The sequence below is a fragment of the Watersipora subatra genome, chromosome 4 (genome assembly GCF_963576615.1).
Source record: "Watersipora subatra chromosome 4, tzWatSuba1.1, whole genome shotgun sequence".
NCBI lineage: Eukaryota > Metazoa > Bryozoa > Gymnolaemata > Cheilostomatida > Watersiporidae > Watersipora > Watersipora subatra.
This window is the reverse complement of record NC_088711.1, coordinates 1,291,186-1,311,774: the sequence shown is the minus strand read 5'-3', so window position 1 is coordinate 1,311,774 and position 20,589 is coordinate 1,291,186.

Below are 20,589 nucleotides of genomic sequence, written 5' to 3'. Positions count from 1 at the left end.
TTTATACGTACGGTAGGGCTGGAAATGCTTCACAGCCTTGATAACTGCAAGCAGTTTCCTTCTGGTGACACAAATATTGTGCTCCGAGGGGGTGAGAATCTTGCTGTAGTATGCAATGACTCTCTTGCGGCCCTCTTGCATCTGGAACAGCACGGCACCTATTCCGTATCCACTGGCATCAGTATCCAGAATGTATTGCTTTTAGGGGTCTAAATAGTCCAAGACCGGAGTGGAGCTGATGCTGTCCTTCAGCCGGTTGAAAGCAGTCTACTTGCCCTCCATCCAGCTCCAGGCCTTTCCTTTTGCCCTCATCTAGTGCAGAGGGTGTGCTATTGAAGCGAACTCCAGGATATACTGCCGGTAGTGACCGACTGTCCAGAGAACTCTCTGAAGCTCCTTGACCCCGTGTGGGTCCGGCCACTCCATGACCGCCTGCACTTTTGCGGGATTCATGGAAACATCGTCCTGACTTACCATATGGCCTAAGTAGCGTACTTGGGGTTGTAGTAGCTCGCATTTCAAGAGCTTCAGCTTTAGTCTGGCTTTGTGAAGTATTTGGAAGATTTCCCCAAGGCGGTACAGGTGCGTGTCAAAGTCTGGTGCGATGACTATGATGTTGTCAAGGTATAACAGCAGTGTCCTCCAGTGAAGACGATGCAAGACGCGCTCCATGAGTCGGTGGAAGACGGCCGAAGTAGAAGTCAGACCGAAGGGCAACACCTATTCCCACAGTCCAGATTGGGTGGAAAAGGCTGACTTCTCTTTAACCTCTGCATCCAGTGGCACTTGCTAGTATGCGCACGACAGATTGAGTGTGCTGAAGTATCGGCTGCCAGACAGAGCGCACAGACTGTTGTCGATCCTAGGTAGGGGTAGGGGTTTTACTCGGTGACGACGTTTAGGCGCCGGTAATCTCTGCATAATTGCCACTTCTCATTCTTCTTCCTGACTAGCACTCCGGGGGAGCACCAAACTCTGCCAGCTGGCTCAATAAGGCCTCTCTTGAGCAGGTCCTGCACCCGCTTCTTGGCCTTCGCCTCTTTTTCCAGTCCTAGTCTGTGATGAGTTGCCGAATCGGCCGGGTTTCCTTTTTAAGCGGGGTGGAGTGTTTCACCTCGGAGGTCCTTTTCGCATTGCCATCGCCCGTGCTGAATATGGTGGCATACCGGTTTAGCAGCGAGGCTAGCCTTGCCGCTTGGCCTGCTTTTTCAGGTTTGCGCCGCCTGGAACAATTTGGTTGCGCCGCCTGGAACAATCACTTAATGTGAGCCAGCACTCCATTGGTTGAAGTCGGACAGGCTGTACACAATAAGGAGTCATTCTCCTCAACTTGTTGGGTGTCTACTCCCGTGTACATGCCAATAGTGGCACTGAACTAGAAGGTCAGTGGCTGTTCTGCCATATTCAAGCATTGGGTGATGACCTGTCCTTTGGGCCCGAGATGATTCAAGCTGCTCGCCATCTGGGGCCCATCTGGGAATCTTTCGATTAATCCCATGGGCAATAATTCCTTGTGGTGATACAGCAATGCAGTGCCATTTCCGTCCAAGCCAGCACCACCACTCCTTTGACCACCTGTACTTTGCTCTGCAGCAACCTTCTATGTTGGTCCATGCAGACCAGTGGCCTGCCATCCACTCGGACCACCGGCTGTTCAAACTCCAGGGAGCATTGGTGCTTCACAAAGAATGACATGCCTAGTATGGCATCTTTGCTCAGGCGACTGACCACAAAGACTTTTTCCATCATTACGACCTTCAGCTGAATTGGCAGCCAGATTATTCCATGGAAGGGAAGCCGAGTTCCGTCGGCCAGCAGGCCGTGGCTATCACTCTTCTCGGGTTGCTTCTTTGCGGCTCCTGGCATTTGATCGAAGAACGGTTTATTCAACAGGTTCGGGGTGTATCTAGTGTCCAGGAAAAATTGGATAGGCCGCCCTTTTACTTTTCTGAGAAAGAAATAGCTGTTTGAGTAGGGTAAGCAGAGGGCTTGTGCCATAGTGGTATTTTCCAGGGTATCTTCTGAGGGACTTGGACTACCCTCCCTTTGCAGCGGAGCAAAGTTAGTTTTTTGGGTCGTCCGGGGTTGACCTGTGGCTCCATCAGCCTCTGCTTCTGAGACGGAAAAGGTGCCGGCCCGGCCGCTTTTAAAGCAGGTTTCCGACTGTCTCATTCTGTGGAGATGGTCCTCGATGTCTTGGGCGGGGAAAATTTGGTAGTCACTCCCTTACGTTTTTGCCTACATCCCTGTCGTTTGCACAAAGGGGCATAGGCTATGTCCAAGACCCAGAAAGAGTTGGGGCTGGCCTCACCAGGACTGATAGTAGTGTTCTGTCTCCACAGGTTCCTCCTGCGCACGAAGCTCCCTTAGCCTAGTCCTTGCTGAACGAGACCATCCGTCAGTTTTTCCTTGGTCCCGGTTGACTTTGGCAGGCTTCCGGAAATACTTGGCCTTAGTACAGTCAACAGCCGAAGCTAATGCTGTGGCCTTTTCCCGTTGCCCAAAGCGGCTTGGGTTGACTGAGGCAGTTCTTTCGGACGTGCCCCTGTCTACCACATCCCCAGCAAAGGGTGGTTTGGGACCACTTCCCTTTACCTCGGGGTTTCATCTGTTCCTGAAGTCGCTCAACCTTCCGTGTGAGCAACTCGACCAGTTGAGCCAGTCGGCCAACGATCTCTGTCTCGGTAGAGTTCACTTGGCTGGGGGCCTTTCCTCTACCGTGCGGATTGAGGAGCCGACGGACTGGCGTTCTTCTCCCTGTATTTGGAGGTAATCACTGCCAGACTGCACGGCATTTGGCAAGGTGGGAGTAGGTATGACCAAGAGGTGCCGCTGGAGTGCCGAATCTCCCAGTGAGCTGCAGAATGCCTTCATGGCTATATTGTCCTGTTGGGGTTTGGCAGATCTCCGTACGCAGTGCGTACCAGCCTTTTCACTTCCATGGCATGTTCTGGAGCGACATTTTTTTGTGTCGCCTGAGGCCGTTGAGCCAGCTCATTGCCTGCCTGGCAGATAGTCTAAACATTGCATAAAGTGTATTGAACACGGCCTCCGGGCTCTCTGCCCAACCACAATCCTCGTCCTGTTCGCTTACCGCCTCTAGGAGGTGTAGTAGAGTTGCTCCTTTTATCCAGTGATTGGCGTCAGCCACCTCCAGGAAGCGAGCAATGAAGTACTATCTCGTGTTTCCTGGGTTTCTTTCTACTGCCACTTTAAAAGCAGCAGAAAGTTCATTCAGCGTTGTAAGCCTTGTGATGGAGCTTGTTGGAGATCGCCTTGATCTCACTTCTGCCACCAGTGTAAAGAATTTGCGTTCTGCCCTCTACTACTCCAAAGTACAAAACTCAGTGCAAAAGTTCATACATATATTTTAACTGCTTAGTATACAGTGGTTACAAGAATAGCATGCAACAAGTCGTATAACAGGCGCAGATCAGCTGTGCCTTTTCATCAGATCGCGTGCTATTATATAGTAAGAGGCCCCGCCTCTCATTCTACTTTGCTAGACTCAGCTTGGCTCGGCTCTGCTCTGCTCAACTTTGAATGGCTTAGCTCTCCTCATATCATTATTCTGCATGACTGAGCACAGCTCGGCTTAGCTCAGCCCTAAGCTCGGCTCTCGGTAAATCAGATTCCACAACACTACATCAACTTTCATAACATCTATAAGAGTCTCAATTCTTTTGCTTTAGTGATATAAACTTTTGCTAGTTTTAGACTGCACAAAACTTTTTAAGGAGAGTTTGCATGAAAATATCTGCTAATATCATTCTTGTGACACATGGACTCACTTGAATGATATTACAGTATACCTTTCCTATACTTCCTTGACTGATATCACAATCTACCTTTCCAATACTCACTTAACTAATATTACAGTAAACCTTTCCAATGCTCACGTGACTGATATTACCACAAACCTTTCCAATACCTTTACAAGACTGATATTCCCACAACCAAACACGAGCGGAGCGATTGTTTAAGAGTTTTATGATAAATGCATGTGCACACAACTCACGAAGATTATTCATCAGCACCGTCGCAAACCCTTGTACCGAAATCTCATCAACAAATTTAACCATTTTTCAATGGAATTGTTTAAGTATAATAACGATACAAAACACACAAAAACCTATTTAAATATGTTACCAAGTCTTTGTAAATTGTCGACAATATCTTAAAACTTACCCATCTGATCGGGTTATACACAAATAGACAGATTAATTTGGCCGAAAATCGTTATTAAAATTTGCCAAGCCTTATTTTTATCAAAACTAAAGGTAGGGCCACACGTATCGTGTAATTTCAACTAATCTGGGAAATTCCATTCGTACGAAATTTCTGACCTGCCACACGAAGTTTTCCCACCACGGATTCGTACGAAACTAACTTTCAACTAGCCAATCAGAATTCATTTCAATCTTTCTGGATATGCGCCAAAGAAAAGGACCTTCAACATTCAACTAACCTTTTCAACCGACCAATTAAACAACGATTCGTAGGAATTTCTGACGTTTCATCCAATTCAGGATTCGTTCTTCGTGCGCAACCAACGATGGACGAATTCGTCCAAATGTCAATTCGTACGAATCGTTTTGTCCAAATTTCGCCGATTTCGTGAGAATTTTGTCTCGTGTGGCCCTACCTTTAGACCGGCAAACGAAACGCAAAGCGACAGAGAATAGAATCATTAAGTCGTGCGCATTTCACGAAAAAATAACGTGCAAATTTTACCAGTCTATAGCATTGTCGAATTGCCGAAGGTTTCTGTAATTAACGTAGAAGTACTGAAAAATAATAATTTCTTTTTTGCCGATTTCAAAGTAACTGACATTTTGAACACTTTTGAGTACTTTGGTATTCTAACTGATGTCCAAAGCAGTGAAAGTAAAAGAAATGACGGTTAAAGTGTTATAGTCACACTAACAACATCGATGATGGGCAATATGTTACTGTTATTATTTTTTCTAAATAGTTTTGTTGAATAGATTTTCTAAAAATCTATATAAATGTCACAACTTCTTAATATTATTAGCTATGACGTTTTGAAATGTAAACAAAATTGTGCATTGGTTTTCTATTATTACTGTATTAGGCCTACTATATTAATAATATTGGTTATTCTAATAATATCAGTGCATTTTACTTCTAATATTGCATTTCTCCTATTGCAGGGGGAGAGGTATAAACATATAATCTTTTCCTTTCATTATTGCTGTTTGTTGTACATAATAACATCCACACACAGTACATAACAGCTACCATTGCAGTTATCCTATTGCACTGCAGCGTCATTTGACTGCTAATATTGCATTTCTCAACCATCAGTAGACTTTCTTTTTTCCAATATCACTTTGGTCGTGGGCTGTATGACAGGGGAATTTCTAGAATAGTATACATTTTCAATACCTTTACGAGACTGATACCACAGTATACTTGTTCACCCATCATGAGTTTACTGATGCACCTACCTTGGACAGGAGCTGCGGTAGTAGAGCAGTAATACCCATTAGGTTTTCTAACTATGACAATGTCTTGCTGAATGTCAACCGTTTGTTCGTCTGAGACAATTGCAGCTTTATAGTCTTGTAGAACGGCAACTTTGTGGAAATTGCTATTCAAAATATTCACTATGGCGCGTTCCCACTTGCGATCCCAGCGGCCTGTGTGATATACCGCATTGATCATAGCTGTGTAAGTACTTGGGTCAAACAGCTTGTCTGCATGGTCGTTTGCTGTGCCAACAGCATAGACAACTGCTCGCAAAGTGGCCACTGGCATATTTCCAATGCCTTTAGCAATCATCTGTTCGCAAACACTAGAGAAAAAACTATCATTGTCTTCAGGGGTGTTTTCGAGATCTAATCCAAACTGCATGAGCTGACTGGCGATGCTTAGCGGTCCTACAAAAGAGATTAGAAAGGTTGATTACCAAAATCACTTGGTATGTTCATCTACTGGAGTATAATTCTGCTTCACACATTAGACCAGCTTTAAAAAAAGTGCGATAACTGCTAAGACTGGGCTTCCTGAAAAGCTGATACCAGCGCATAGAGGTTTGTTGGAGTCTAAGGTGATATTGTTGAAGACGTTCTATCTCTAGCATTAAAACCACCCAATTGTAGCTCTATTAGTAGCATCGGTACGGCGTACTAATCCTGATACCAGCACTACTAATATTGCTACTACTATTACTCCATCAATGCTAGTACTATGTTCGCTTCCATAGAGTCTGTCTTATTGATGCGCTGCTGAATGGTTCAGTACGTTATACTCTGCTGAGATGTTTACAAAACATGCTAATTAGTCTACCAAACTATAATGAGATAAATTAGTAGTAACATATTTTAAGGAATGTAATATCATGCGTAAAATCATAATATAATAACATAATAGCATACGAAATGAAGCTTTAAATATGCAAGGTTAAATTTGGTTATGGCATGAATCAAAAGCAATTGTTGTAGTTTGCTGTAAAAGATCATGCAAAATGCTTGCTATAAACTTTTCAAAACTATTTTATAACTATTCTAATAGTTTTTTCATACTGTTTGAAAACTAAATAGGTTAAGAGATTATTTCCGATATAGCAAAAAGTTTTGCTATGTCGTTTTGCTATCTCTGATAGCTACAGACATAGTTTTCTTTTAGTATTGATTAGTTTGGCAGCGGAAAGCCAGGATAAACTCATTTAATAAGGAACTACTGGGACAGATAGATAGATTACTGTCAAATGTTGAAAACATACTTTTAAAAAGTCTCATTGTAACTAAGAACTCTGGCAAATTTTCAACTGAACTTTGAGCTGTCTACTCACTTTTTGTAGCTATCAGCTGCGTGACTTCCTCTCCAGAATAAAGCCTCGCATTAGAATTCCTGTCTCCATCATCTAACCAAAATCTTGCAAGATCTTCTCCAAATATTCTCGAGGCATTTTTCAATTTTCGAGTTCCATTATAATGATTAATTCCATTATACCAAATTACAATGCTGTTTTGTATGTCATCCAGTCCTGTCTTTGTAGCCTCTATCGCTGGTATAAATATTAATGGTTTTTGGCCATCCTGCAGGACTGTGATAGTTATGCCTATCATTCTAGCTAGAAAATAAACTGCATAGTCTGCTGCTCTCAAATTCCATGTACCTGGTTCTCTGAGCTGGCGATATGTTCTGAGAAACTCATTGCAATTATCAATGCTTGGTATTATTTCGTTAGCTACACTCTCATTGGCAGATATAAAATTAACAAGACGTCTTCTCAGGTTTTGGTGTGTCATTCCTGGCAAATGCATCGCGATGCTCCAGAACAAGCAGTCTCCTAACCCTAGTGTAGGAACCTCTTCTAGTTGTAGGTACTGCAGCGTCTCTTTTTTCGTCATAACAAGAAACGCATGATCCCACGTATCACCTGTATCTGTAACAAGTATGTCCAGTTAGAGCCGACATGAACTCGTCTGGGAAATGTACATTCTTAGGTTTACCTCTAATTACAGCAAAATCATATGACATATGCCATCATATGCCAACTCCATCTTTTAATTCTCACCAACCTTTTGTATTTGTCTTTGGAGAATTTTGAACATCTTCCGATTTCCCTGGAGGTCTTGTTTGCCCTATAACCAATATGCATGTATATAACCCTGTCTTGCAAATACACTGTGTTTACAGGTATTTGTTGATATTTGCAAGTATTTTAAAGTGTTTTCACATATTTATAGGTATTTACAGGTATTTGGAGTTCTAACAAGTGCGTCATAGAAACTATTCATCGACATGCCTTATGGCAGCCAATGACAATCAGCCATGTGTAAAAAGAAAGTCCTATGTCACATGATTGTTGTGGATCAGTCAGTCGTGATCATAGAGTTATCTCCCCCTAGAGTGATAACTGTGCATTCAACAACACGAGCGTTTCCGGTGCCAACAAGGAGCGTTTAGGCCACGCCCCTCTTTTGTGCTAGTCAATCGTAGTAATCGACAGAACAATAGCGTCAGCCATGAGAATGATCATGAATTTCCAGTTAAGATAGTAATTATTGCTCATATTAAAGAAATGATGATTATAGTTTATTACTCTAATATATGCTTATTATTTAAAGCAATTCAATACTTACATGCATTGCAAAGGCACTGAATAGATGGTGTTAAGTAAGTGAGTTAATGCAATCAGTTACTCTAATGATATACAGCCCCCACACATGAGGGGCTGTATATCATTGGTTATTCATAGATAAGATAGATAGTCATACTGGGGTTGTATTACATAGGTGTGATGGGAAGCTAATCGACTGCCATCAACTGAAAGTATTGACATTGTATGGTGATAGAGTGACTCATTGACACCTCAGTTCACAAACAGCCCTTGCATGTAATATTAGATTTTAATACATATCAATCAAATACATAGACTAGCTTGAAGCAAAGATGTCCACTAGTTAGTGGACATCTTTGCTTGATGTAAGCAAGCAAAAAGTTTGAAAGTTAGAGTGGCAAATGTTGTTATATGTTAGATAAAAATAAATTATACTTAATTGTACTAAATTATAATTATTTAAAAATAAAATAGACTTTTTATTACTTTATTTATTAAATAAAGTAATAAAAAGTAGTTGTGAATTACTTTATTTATTAAATAAAGTAATAAAAATTAGCTATGATTACAATAATTTTTTATTGTAATCATAGCTAAACAGATTATATTTAGCATTACTTGCTAATTATTTTACATTTAAACACATTTGCAGTTTTACTTTTCTTCTTAATTCATTTTAACAAAAAACTTCTTTCATGATATGAAGTTTAAAAGTGGTAGTTGTTTGAAAAAGCTTGAAAACATTTACAGGTGTTTTTATTTTCTCTCGTCTCCTCATTTATTTCAATTACACAAAACACTTTTCATAATATGTAGTTTGAAAGTTAAAGTGGTAAATTTTGTTATATGTTAAATAAAAATAAATTATACTTAATTCTACTAACTATAATTATATAAAAATAAAATAGACTTTTTTATTACCTTATTTATTAAATAATTTTTCATTGTAATCATAGCTAAACAGATTATATTTACCTATTACTTGCTAATTATTTTACATTTAAACACATTTACAGTTTTTTTTTTTTTCTAATTTATTTCAACAAAACATTTCTTTCATGATCTAAAATTTAAAAGTTGTAGTTGTTTGAAAAAGCTTGCAAACCTTTAGAGTTGTTTTCTTTTTCCTCTTAATTCATTTAAACTGCTTAAAAATATTTTTTCATGATATGAAGTTTAAAAGTTAGAATAGTAAATGTTATATAACAATAAATTTTCTGTTCAAATACTTTTTTATTACTCGGGCAACACCGGGTAGTACAGCTCATAGTTGATGGCAGTTGATTAGCTTCCCATCACACCAATGTAATACAACCCCAGAATGACTATCTATCTTATCTATGAGTAACTGCTTGCATTACCTTCACTTTCACTCACTATCTATTCAGTGCCTTGGCAAGTCATGTAGGTATCAGGGATTACGTGTATGTCACAATTTCCATTTCCATAATTCATTTCCATTGTAATTCCATTTCCCTACTTCATTTCCATAGTATTTCCATTTCCATATTATTTCCATTTCCATAATTCATTTCCATATTATTTCCATTTCCATAAAAGTTCCGTAATTCATTTCCATATTAATTCCATTTCTATAATTCATTTCCATATTATTTCCATTTCCATATTATTTCCATTTCCATAATTCATTTCCATATTAATTCCATTTCCATAATTCATTTCCATATTATTTCCATAACATTACCCTCCTTCATTTCCATATTATTTCCATTTCCATAGCATTTCCATAATTCATTTCCATATTATTTTCATTTTCATACCAATTCCATACTTGTAAAATAAAATTTCCATATCTATTCCCCTAAAATTATGGAAATATTTATGTTTATGGAAATGAAAAAGTAAACATTTCCATAATATGTTTAGCAATCCCTGGTAGGTATTGAATTGCTTTAAATAATAAGCACATATTAGAGTAATAAACTATAATCATCATTTCTTTAATATGAGCATTAATTACTATCTCAACTGGAAATTCATGATCCTTGTTTAACCCTTCTTATGGCTGATGTTATTGAACTAGTCAATCACTACGACTGACTAGCACAAAAAAGAGGGGTGGCCTAAACGCTCCTTGTTGGCACCGGAAACGCTCGTGTAGTTATCACTCTAGGGGGAGATAACTCTATGGTCGTGATCACCGACATAAACAGAACCATGAAAAAAAGCCATGGCCAGCTTTATTCCTAAATATTTGCCACTCATGTCACTAACGCAAATAAAACTGCCAGAAGTTGGCTCCTTGCCAAATATATTTTTGGCTAGTGGCCAAAATCTGACAAATAGTCTTGGCTATATACGTGCTGTTATAGACAGACTATTTTTTTTTTTATCGTTTTCTTTTTTTAGTAGCTGCAGAAATACGCATTCATTGCCTTTTAATATATGGTAACAATATGTATCTTTGGTCAAACGGTAAACCATAGAAAAAGCTTCCAACTTATTTTAGTAATATGTCAAAATATGAAAAGGTTGTTGCTTCAAAAAACCTATTCGATAATATTTTTTCATATATATAAGCTTTGACGAAGCCACAATTATTAAAACTAATTGTTACCTTCGACAGCCTATATAACTACCCAATATTTTCAATTCTTTGAAATGGTCACGGGCACAAAATAGAATTTCTTTTGCTCCTCTATGATCGATGGGTCTCAAGTGATGGCACAAAACTAGCCTCGGTTTTAAAAACACCCACATATTGGCTAAACATAATAAACAGAATGTTTATAAAAGCAGGTTCAGAACTTTAATTTCACAAAGACGATTCGAAAGTTTTTCGTTTTGTAACACAAAGTTAATTGAGATTAAAATGCAAATGAATCCAAAGATTTTTTTGTGAACATTTGAGCACAATCATAAGTCTGTCATCACACTTTGTCTCACTAACTTCCATTCTACATTGAACTGACAATCTGAGCCAACATGAACTTGTCAGTTCAAACTATCAGTAATAGCACAAGCTCCTAGGCAAGCTTAGAAAACGTACCGTAAGATCTTGTTGCCATGGCGGTAAAGTTACCATTATCTTTCTTAACTACAATACTGCGGTCTGTTACTCGCTTGTTGCTGACGGGAAAGAAATGTAAACGCTTTTCTGTTACATCGCATATGACAATTTGTCTTCCGAGAGCGTAGGCAATCTTCGGCAATAGATCATGATCTCTCATTTGATCTCCTCTTTTCTCCTTCCATTCTGTAAACTGCCTTTTTTCCACTTCTGTTCGTCTTCGCATTACATAGTTGTAAATCTCATCCTTCATACCTTGCAGGGTTAAGTCTTGCATCTGGTACAGAATTGCATTCAACAGAGAATCTTCATTCGCTTCTACTGCTATTTCTAGTCTGTTCCTCACACGATAATCCCATTGACTCCGCTTTGAGTCTGAATCTATAAAGAAAGATCAGACACGTGATGCAGTCTTGAGGTGAGTGTCTTCGTTATGCCAACAACTGCATCAACGATCAGTACTAGATACGATGGTAGGGCCTGTAAAGTATCCTGGGCTGGCTTTTTGACTCGGCTTGGCCAAGCTGCGGACCGAGAGCCGTATGGAAGGGGCGGAGCCTAGTCGAAAGAAACATCTACACGTATATAAGTAGGCAGGAATGCAGATCAAAAACAGAGCATCCTTGCACCTCAAATGTCTATGTGCATGGCTGTATATCTATTTATACAAATACATATATACATCTTGACCAAAACGGCGTAGCGGATCGATATTGGTGTGATGCTCTGCAAAGGAGGTCGTCCGGCTTCCTTTACACTACTAAATCACCTGCTCTACTAGCATCTCTACTGTTGGTACTGAGTTTTGAGTCTTCCTTTTACTTACAATTACAGCTAATCTTTACAACTCGCAAATTCATGCGCAAATAGAGGATTACCATGATGCTCAAGGTAGCCAAAGCTTGGCCAAGCAGTTAGAAATGATGGTCTCTCCCTTACTCTCTGCTCTCCCACTTACTCACCCATCCTCACTTACTTACGATTGTACTCTTTCACTCTCTAACCCAGCCACTCCTCACTCAATTTCTCACACTCTCTCACACTCTCCCTCTCTCTCACTCTCTCCCTCTCTCTCTCTCTCTCTCTCTCTCTCTCTCTCTCTCACGCACTCTCACTCTCCCTCTGTCTCTCTTTTTGAAATTACTCAAACAAGTGACTGGTGTTACAGTAGCTAAATGGCAGAGTGAATTGCCAACCGTATTCATGTTTTTATAAAGCTGCTGCCAAATTTTCAATAATTTCGGTAGAGTTGAATCAGTTTTGTTATTAGTGTATAAAATAAACTGATCTTAATATCGGTGTGAATATCGATATCATTATTCATGTTGCACCCATACTATCGCCGCTAGGGCCATTAATATCATCGCCTACATTGGCACCCAAACTGTCACCTATATCATCAGCTTCATCATCTTCTACGTATATCATCACCTATATCACCAGCTATATATTCCATGACAATTATAGTGTGCTCAAGTTAAATGCTTAAATTTTGAATTTAAATAAAAATGTGAAAACGCCTTCAAATGGGCATGATCCACAGTGTTTATAGGTATATATCCAGGTACAATTATTTACTTGTCATGGGTGTCTGTAGTTACTGACAGCTCTAGTAAGAGAATCACGTACTTTACAGTAAAAATTATCCACTTGTGATGAGTGTCGTTCATAATTTTGTATCCATGAATAACCGTTACCTTCTTCCATAGGCTCCGCTTGTTGATAATCAGAAGCAAATGTTCCTTCCCCGTCACCTTCTTCATTTGACCATTCGGGCTCATGCTGCAGATCCATAGACAAGTTGCCAGCAACATCCTTAGGCCCACACTTTCTTGATCGCCTGAAGTAACCTCCACCAACCACATTTTTGTTACTTCCACCTTCCGCCATTACTTTAGTTTGAAGCAAAAGTTCTCAACTGGCCCAGCAGCTGAATTGTCTGTAAAAGATTTCATGATATGATCAAACCTTCTCTCCGAGTACCATCAGCTAGTAAAGCATTGGAACAAGCGAATTAAGATGCAGAGAGCCTATATAGAAAAATGAAATACTGTACGATAGGATATGATTCCACTAAACACTCCTTGATTGAAAAGTTTCTGTACATGTTGAATCGTCCTCTTAAATACGATAAGGCTAGCAGAGATAATACTATAATAACTCAGTTAATATGTGTAGTTTGGTTAGCCCAAGTTGTATAGCGCAGGTAGCACAGCGCAGGTAGCACAGCGCAAGCAGCTTATTTATTGTTCACATGGTAGTTGGCAGATAGATAAGTTTCTGAGATTTAGTGTTCAACTTGTTGGTGTAAATCAAAACAGCCAATTTATTGATCTTCTGTTCACAAATGGTTGAATACATAAATAATTTTGCTGCTAAATAATTCAATTATTCTCAAATCAAAAAACCACCTATCGGAGAGGTTTTCAGATAAAATTGCGTATGAGTCTTTGATTTGGAAAGTGTTGTATTTTGACATGACTGTCTCAGTTTTACATTGGCGTTGTATTATTCTGTACAGATATGGTTTTATGTTTTGCAGAGCTTGAGCCGCTAATTCTGTTTCCAACAGTTCAGCTAGAAATATGAAAGGTTTAGGATCTTTTTTGAAACCTGCTTCTAATGAAACCGACAGTTCGAAACGAAAGTTTTAAGTTGGCTGATGTTGGTGTAGTCAATGGCATCAAACTTTCAAAATGACTACAAAAGAGCGTACAAAAACATGGCCGTCATCGCCTATAAAAATTAACAAACAGTACCTAGAGTTATTACCTCAAAGGATCATTTCAAGGCATCAACAACTGAATCAGTCGATGCAGATCACAACTACTAGTAGTTTTGACGATAACTTAATCTCGGTATAAATATAAAAACTGTGATTGGTTTGTGGGGATGAAGAACAGCCTGAAGGAAGATTTTCATCACGATAAACGAGCACTAGATTAATGTGACGAAGGAAATACCCAGCGTTAACCACCAAGGAGGGAGATGTGGAGCATGAGCGTTAACCACCAAGGAGGGAGATGTCGAGCATGAGCGTTAACCACCAAGGAGGGAGATGTGGAGCATGAGCGTTAACCACCAAGGAGGGAGATGTCGAGCATGAGCGTTAACCACCAAGGAGGGAGATGTCGAGCATGAGCGTTAACCACCAAGGAGGGAGATGTCGAGCATGAGCGTTAACCACCAAAGAGGGAGATGTCGAGCATGAGCGTTAACCACCAAGGAGGGAGATGTCGAGCATGAGCGTTAACCACCAAGGAGGGAGATGTGGAGCATGAGCGTTAACCACCAAGGAGGGAGATGTCGAGCATGAGCGTTAACCACCAAGGAGGGAGATGTGGAGCATGAGCGTTAACCACCAAGGAGGGAGATGTCGAGCATGAGCGTTAACCACCAAAGAGGGAGATGTCGAGCATGAGCGTTAACCACCAAAGAGGGAGATGTGGAGCATGAGCGTTAACCACCAAGGAGGGAGATGTCGAGCATGAGCGTTAACCACCAAGGAGGGAGATGTCGAGCATGAGCGTTAACCACCAAGGAGGGAGATGTCGAGCATGAGCGTTAACCACCAAGGAGGGAGATGTCGAGCATGAGCGTTAACCACCAAGGAGGGAGATGTCGAGCATGAGCGTTAACCACCAAGGAGGGAGATGTCGAGCATGAGCGTTAACCACCAAGGAGGGAGATGTCGAGCATGAGCGTTAACCACCAAGGAGGGAGATGTGGAGCATGAGCGTTAACCACCAAGGAGGGAGATGTCGAGCATGAGCGTTAACCACCAAGGAGGGAGATGTCGAGCATGAGCGTTAACCACCAAGGAGGGAGATGTCGAGCATGAGCGTTAACCACCAAGGAGGGAGATGTCGAGCATGAGCGTTAACCACCAAGGAGGGAGATGTCGAGCATGAGCGTTAACCACCAAAGAGGGAGATGTCGAGCATGAGCGTTAACCACCAAGGAGGGAGATGTCGAGCATGAGCGTTAACCACCAAGGAGGGAGATGTCGAGCATGAGCGTTAACCACCAAGGAGGGAGATGTCGAGCATGAGCGTTAACCACCAAGGAGGGAGATGTCGAGCATGAGCGTTAACCACCAAGGAGGGAGATGTTGAGCATGAGCGTTAACCACCAAGGAGGGAGGTGTGGAGCAAACGTGTGGTAATTTGAAAACGTTGAGCCGTAAAGTAGAAATATGGAAGTCTTGAGAAGGTCTAAAGAATGAGGTCTGGTAGAGAAAGGGTGGAGAAAGTGGGCTTAAGATGAGATTGAAGAAGTTTGCTTAAGGTGATGGGGCTAAAGAGGCTTGGTTAAAGAGATGTTGTAAAGGAATGGCGTGATAAAGGAGATGGAGAACTGTGGTTACGGAGTAATCGCGATGATGGAGGTATGCAGTAATAAAATATTCAGGAAAGGGGAGACACATTGGAGTGGGGTTGTGAAATGGGAGATATGTGGTGTTAAATCTGCAGCCCAACCCTGTCATCTAGTAGTAATTAGCATTAGCTACTTAACACACTCTCTCACTGCAAAGCTAAATCAGATCAATCCTCAGAAATTAATAGAATGCTCTGTTGTTAGGTGTTTGTTTTGCACAAAGCACCCTTTTTAAGTTTTTATTACAATATAGTTCGTCATTTTTTGCATTGTTAATGTTGAAAACATTCATTAATTTTTAGGCGTATAGGTACTTTGCATCATAAGGGTTATATGTAAAGGAATTAAAGTACTAAATGGATAGATTTATTCACAGATCTATCCATTTAGTACTTCAATTCCTTAGTACTAAATGAATAGATCTATTCATAGATCTATCCATTTCTACAGCACTGCTCGCATAACCCTGCTATATTCAGAAATGCTATCACATCGCTCTCAGTTAATATTTATCTACTACAAGATTACAAGTATATTCTTACCGTGATCTGGAGTTGTATGCCTGAGCATTCTTATAATTTTTTAAATAACAATCATTTATCTGAGATCACTTTTGTTAGTTCAAGTTTTTAACATTTAGTATTGTTAGGCACCTCATTAAGTAGATATAAAATACAGAAAAACATGCACAGCTTTTGAAAATTTTATATTAACCCAAAAAAGTATCCATCATTAAATAAGATTGGGATATCAGCCACCTTTGACCTTTTTTAATTTTTTATTTTAACTGTTTTACAGCCTTTGCCCTTATTATGTAATATATTACATGTCATATATTATATGATGTAGTAACGTATCCTATTTTATTACACAATGCTGTATTGTTTTATATTGTACCATTTAAATCACTTGCTTTATTCCATCTTATGTGATATGATATTGTATTATATTATATTGTTTCACGGTGTATTATATATGTTAGTGAAAAAGTGCAGCAATGCCTTGAAGAATCGTCAACTAGCAAGAGATAAGAGGCACTGCCATGAAGAGGGCCAAAAGGTGTTCCGACCCGCTTTTTAGGAGAATATTATTTCTCATAAAAATTTGTTGTTTTTATAACAAGTGCGGATTCTCTGCTGGCCACACTCTGTAAAGCCAGCACCCACCTACTTTATGATGATCTGTGTAAACTTTAACTTATATCCATAGACTCTGATCCAAAAAAAAGCTAGAACAGTTAGTATCGGACCACAGTTTGTGAGAAGAGAAGATGGAGGTATCCTGATTATATACAGCCCACGGTTTAACATTACAAATTGAAGTAAAACAGAAGATTAAATACAGCATGCAAACTATTGGGTCCCAATGATATGGTGTGAGGTACTATTTTGATAATCAAACCGGTGACCATTTGTAAGTCTTATACATGGAAGCATTTGTGTTTCTTCCATTCAAGAATTGCGGAAAATATTAAAAGATAGATTACAATTTTATTGCACTTTATACAGGGCTAAACAAGTTCTCACTTCTCTGCTACGGATAACTAGTTTCATGTTTCTAAGAGTCATTAACCTAAGAAAGGTTAAATTTGCTCTAAACCCGCTGAAGCACTTCTGGCTGAATAGATGCATATCTAGCATTATGCTTTATCACACCCTACTGGGTACTAGTAAAGAGATAAGGGTGGTGTAATTGCGCAATTCTGAGCCAGGATGAGACAACTGCAAAGTTGCAAGCAATATGCTGACCATTCTTTGCGGGATCAATAATATTTTTGGATAAAGATGAAAAATATTATTCTTTGAAATGGTTCATCATCTCGCTATGCATTTTCATGTATTCCACTAGACTTTATATCAACATTGTGTTAGTGCTGATAGGCTTAATAACTGAAAAATAGCCAATGAGAAAGTAAGCGCTAAACTTGTTTGAACTACCACACTTAGTTTTGAGCTTTCCTGATTTCACTCAGAAAATATCTGCAATTTCAGAATTGGCTTTTTGAGTTAACACTTCCATTGTAAAGCAGGTATTGAACCGCAGCATTCTCTGATGTGAACTGTAGGAGTTCATCGCCCAATCTCCCAGATATCACAATGAGAGAAGATAGTTTTTCGTCATATACGTATGTACAGCTGAGATCCTAAGGCTACTAATGAGGCGGGCTTTTTTTCTCTTACCTAAAGTAAGTTGCAATCTGCAGTTTTGCAGTCACTTTTCAGCGGTGGGAGCTCTATCAAGTAAAGTTCTTATTGAAGTCAGTGACTTGACTTAGACCAACATGTCTATGGAGCCAGCCACCACTTGCTCGAAAGCTACCCTGCAGGTAATGGACAACTCACTATGGATATATTGAGAGGGGAGCATCTTCTAGAATATCTGAGTATGTTTGAGCACCATTTAGAGACTAGTTGCTTTCTAACAACCCATGTATTTTATAATTGATACTTAGGAAGCAAACATCCAATATGCAGTCTACATGTATAATAAAACAGCAATTAGTTTATATTACTGCAATCTGGAATACAGTAAGCTAAAAAACTCCATTAGTAAGCAATTTGATGTGCTAATCACGTCTCTCTCTCTCTCTCTCTCCCTTTCTCTCCCTCGCTTTCCCTCTCTATCTTCCCCCTCTCTCCCTCTCTCTTCCTCGCTTTCCCTCTCTCTCTCCCTCTCTCTCCCTCTCCCCTCTCTCTCCCCCCCCCCCCCCCACTCGCTCTCCCCTCTCTCTCCCCCCCCCTCGCTCTCCCCCCCCACTCGCTCTCCCCCCACTCTCTCTCCCTCTTCCTCTCTTTCTCTCTCTCTCTCTCTCTCTCTCTCTCTCTCTCTCTCTCTCTCTCTCTCTCTTTCTCTCTCTCTCTCTCTCTCTCTCTCTCTCTCCCTCTCTTTCTCTCTCTCTCTCTCTCTCTCTTTCTCTCTCTCTCTCTCTCTCCCCTCTCTCTCCCCCCCACTCGCTCCCCCCCACTCTCTCTCCCTCTCTCTCTCTCTCTCTCTCTCTCTCTCTCTCTCTCTCTTTCTCGTGCTAGTTCCCTCAACTTCATGTTACACTTGGCTACATCTTTGTATCTCAGCCTGAGTCTACCCTGATTTCTCTCTCCTTTGTAGAGTTGTGAATGTAATAGTTGTCTTGGCAACCGCTCATTAGCCATTCTGTGCACTTGTCTCATCTCAGGCCTTATTCATCTAATAGATGGGAGGCCCAGCTCTTCTTCAGACCTTGGTACTTTTGACTTTATCTTTCCCATTGATATAGTAAACCCCAGAGCCGTATAGTTCCACAGAGTCCCGTGACCAAAAGCCGGAAACAAAAACGCTTGATTCCAAACAAACCCGATCGACATACTGAGCTCTAATGAAATATTCTTACCTCGCTCTCAACATCTCACGCTTTTGCATTTACTTTATTTTATTACAAAAAATTATTTGTCGCTTCTTGTAGGAAAATTTGTCTTCTTTCAAATGGTGTATAATACAATAATCAATTTCAGAGCGACTGCCAATGAGAGTAATTTTTGTTGGTTAGTGTTGCGGCATCTCCATTATAACTTATATAAAACAATAGTGGGCGCGGCCTATTTGTTTGGAGCCGTGCGAGCTCCGATATACGCATCCGTTAGCAGCAAAACTCTGTGAAGTTATACAGCTCTGTACTGTCAGAGTCATATAGCTTTAAAAAGTCTTGCGACCAAAACCGGAAACAAAAACGTCCGATTCCAAACAAACCCGATCGACATACTGATCTCTAATGGAATATTCATACCTCGCTGTCGATACCGCTCTTTTTTGCATTTACTTTACGTTTTTACAAAAACATTATTAGCAGCGTTTTGTAGGAAATTTTGTTTTTTTTTCAAATGGTTCATAATACAACAATCAATTTTAGAGTGGCTGCTAATGGGAGTAGTTTTTGTTGATTAATGTTGCAGCTTCTCCGTTATAACTTATATAAAAATAGTAGGCGTGGCCTGTTTGTTTGGAATCGAGCGAGCTCCCGTATACGCTTCTGTTGGTCGCGAGACACTGTGAAACTATACGACAAACCCTAATATGCGTAAACCCTAGATATGCGAATAATCAAAACAAGTGAGGCCTATACTGTAATTAGCGCAACGCAACGTCATGGTGATGTGTAAAGCGAATTAGCTGATCTATGGACTCCTATTGATTTAACACCAAAAACTGCTAAATTTTTCCATAGTTTGTGCATGTGAGATTGCATACTTTATTGATAATATATAAAACTGACTTTGGATGAGAAAGACAAGAATCTTACACACATGGTAATGGATAATAGCAATAATTTAGAAGCTTCTATCTCGTTGATAATACAAAGAGTGACCAAATAAAAATTAAACTAATAACAAACTTATGAATCAAATGAGATTTAGAAGCAGTTAAGCTGGACCACTGTATTAAACACCCATTAAACATGACTGAAAATATCTAAACGAGATATTTTTGTCTAAGGTTGGTTGAACTAGATTCCTGCTTTGAAGCGGCATAGTGTATTCTGATTTTAATACATGTATAGCGATTACATCCAGATCATTACAGCTAGCATTAGGACTTGGTGTGATATCCGCTTTTATGAGCAGTGCTCGAAGTGCAGATCTAAAGCACTGCACATCCGCTTTATTGTTATAGCCACCCTTGAATCGTATCTTGGAAAACAGAATATCAATGTGATCCTGGTTGATCTTAAAGGCGGACTTGTAAGACTATAGCCTTTAAGAGCATGTAATCACATTTCCACATATTCTGCACCTACAACACAACAGAGTAAGACATGGTGAATCTTTTGATACCAAATAACTGTAATGTGAATTTTGTTGCAAGTCAACCTTTAAAGATTAGGAAGTAGTTGATGTAAGGGTAGTTGCTGAAAAGATATTGAGCAATACCATGTACAGATTTTTCTGCCGAGTCAGAACCAATGATGAAGGTTTCCTATTATTTTCCACTAGCAGCTTTCCGCTTAGTGTCTTTAATTGGCATAGAGAGTTTATGATATTGTTTAGAACTTCTTGCTTTCAGTTCAAGTTCCGTCTTGTTATGGGCAATTCTGGATATACATGAGGTGTTGTAGTCA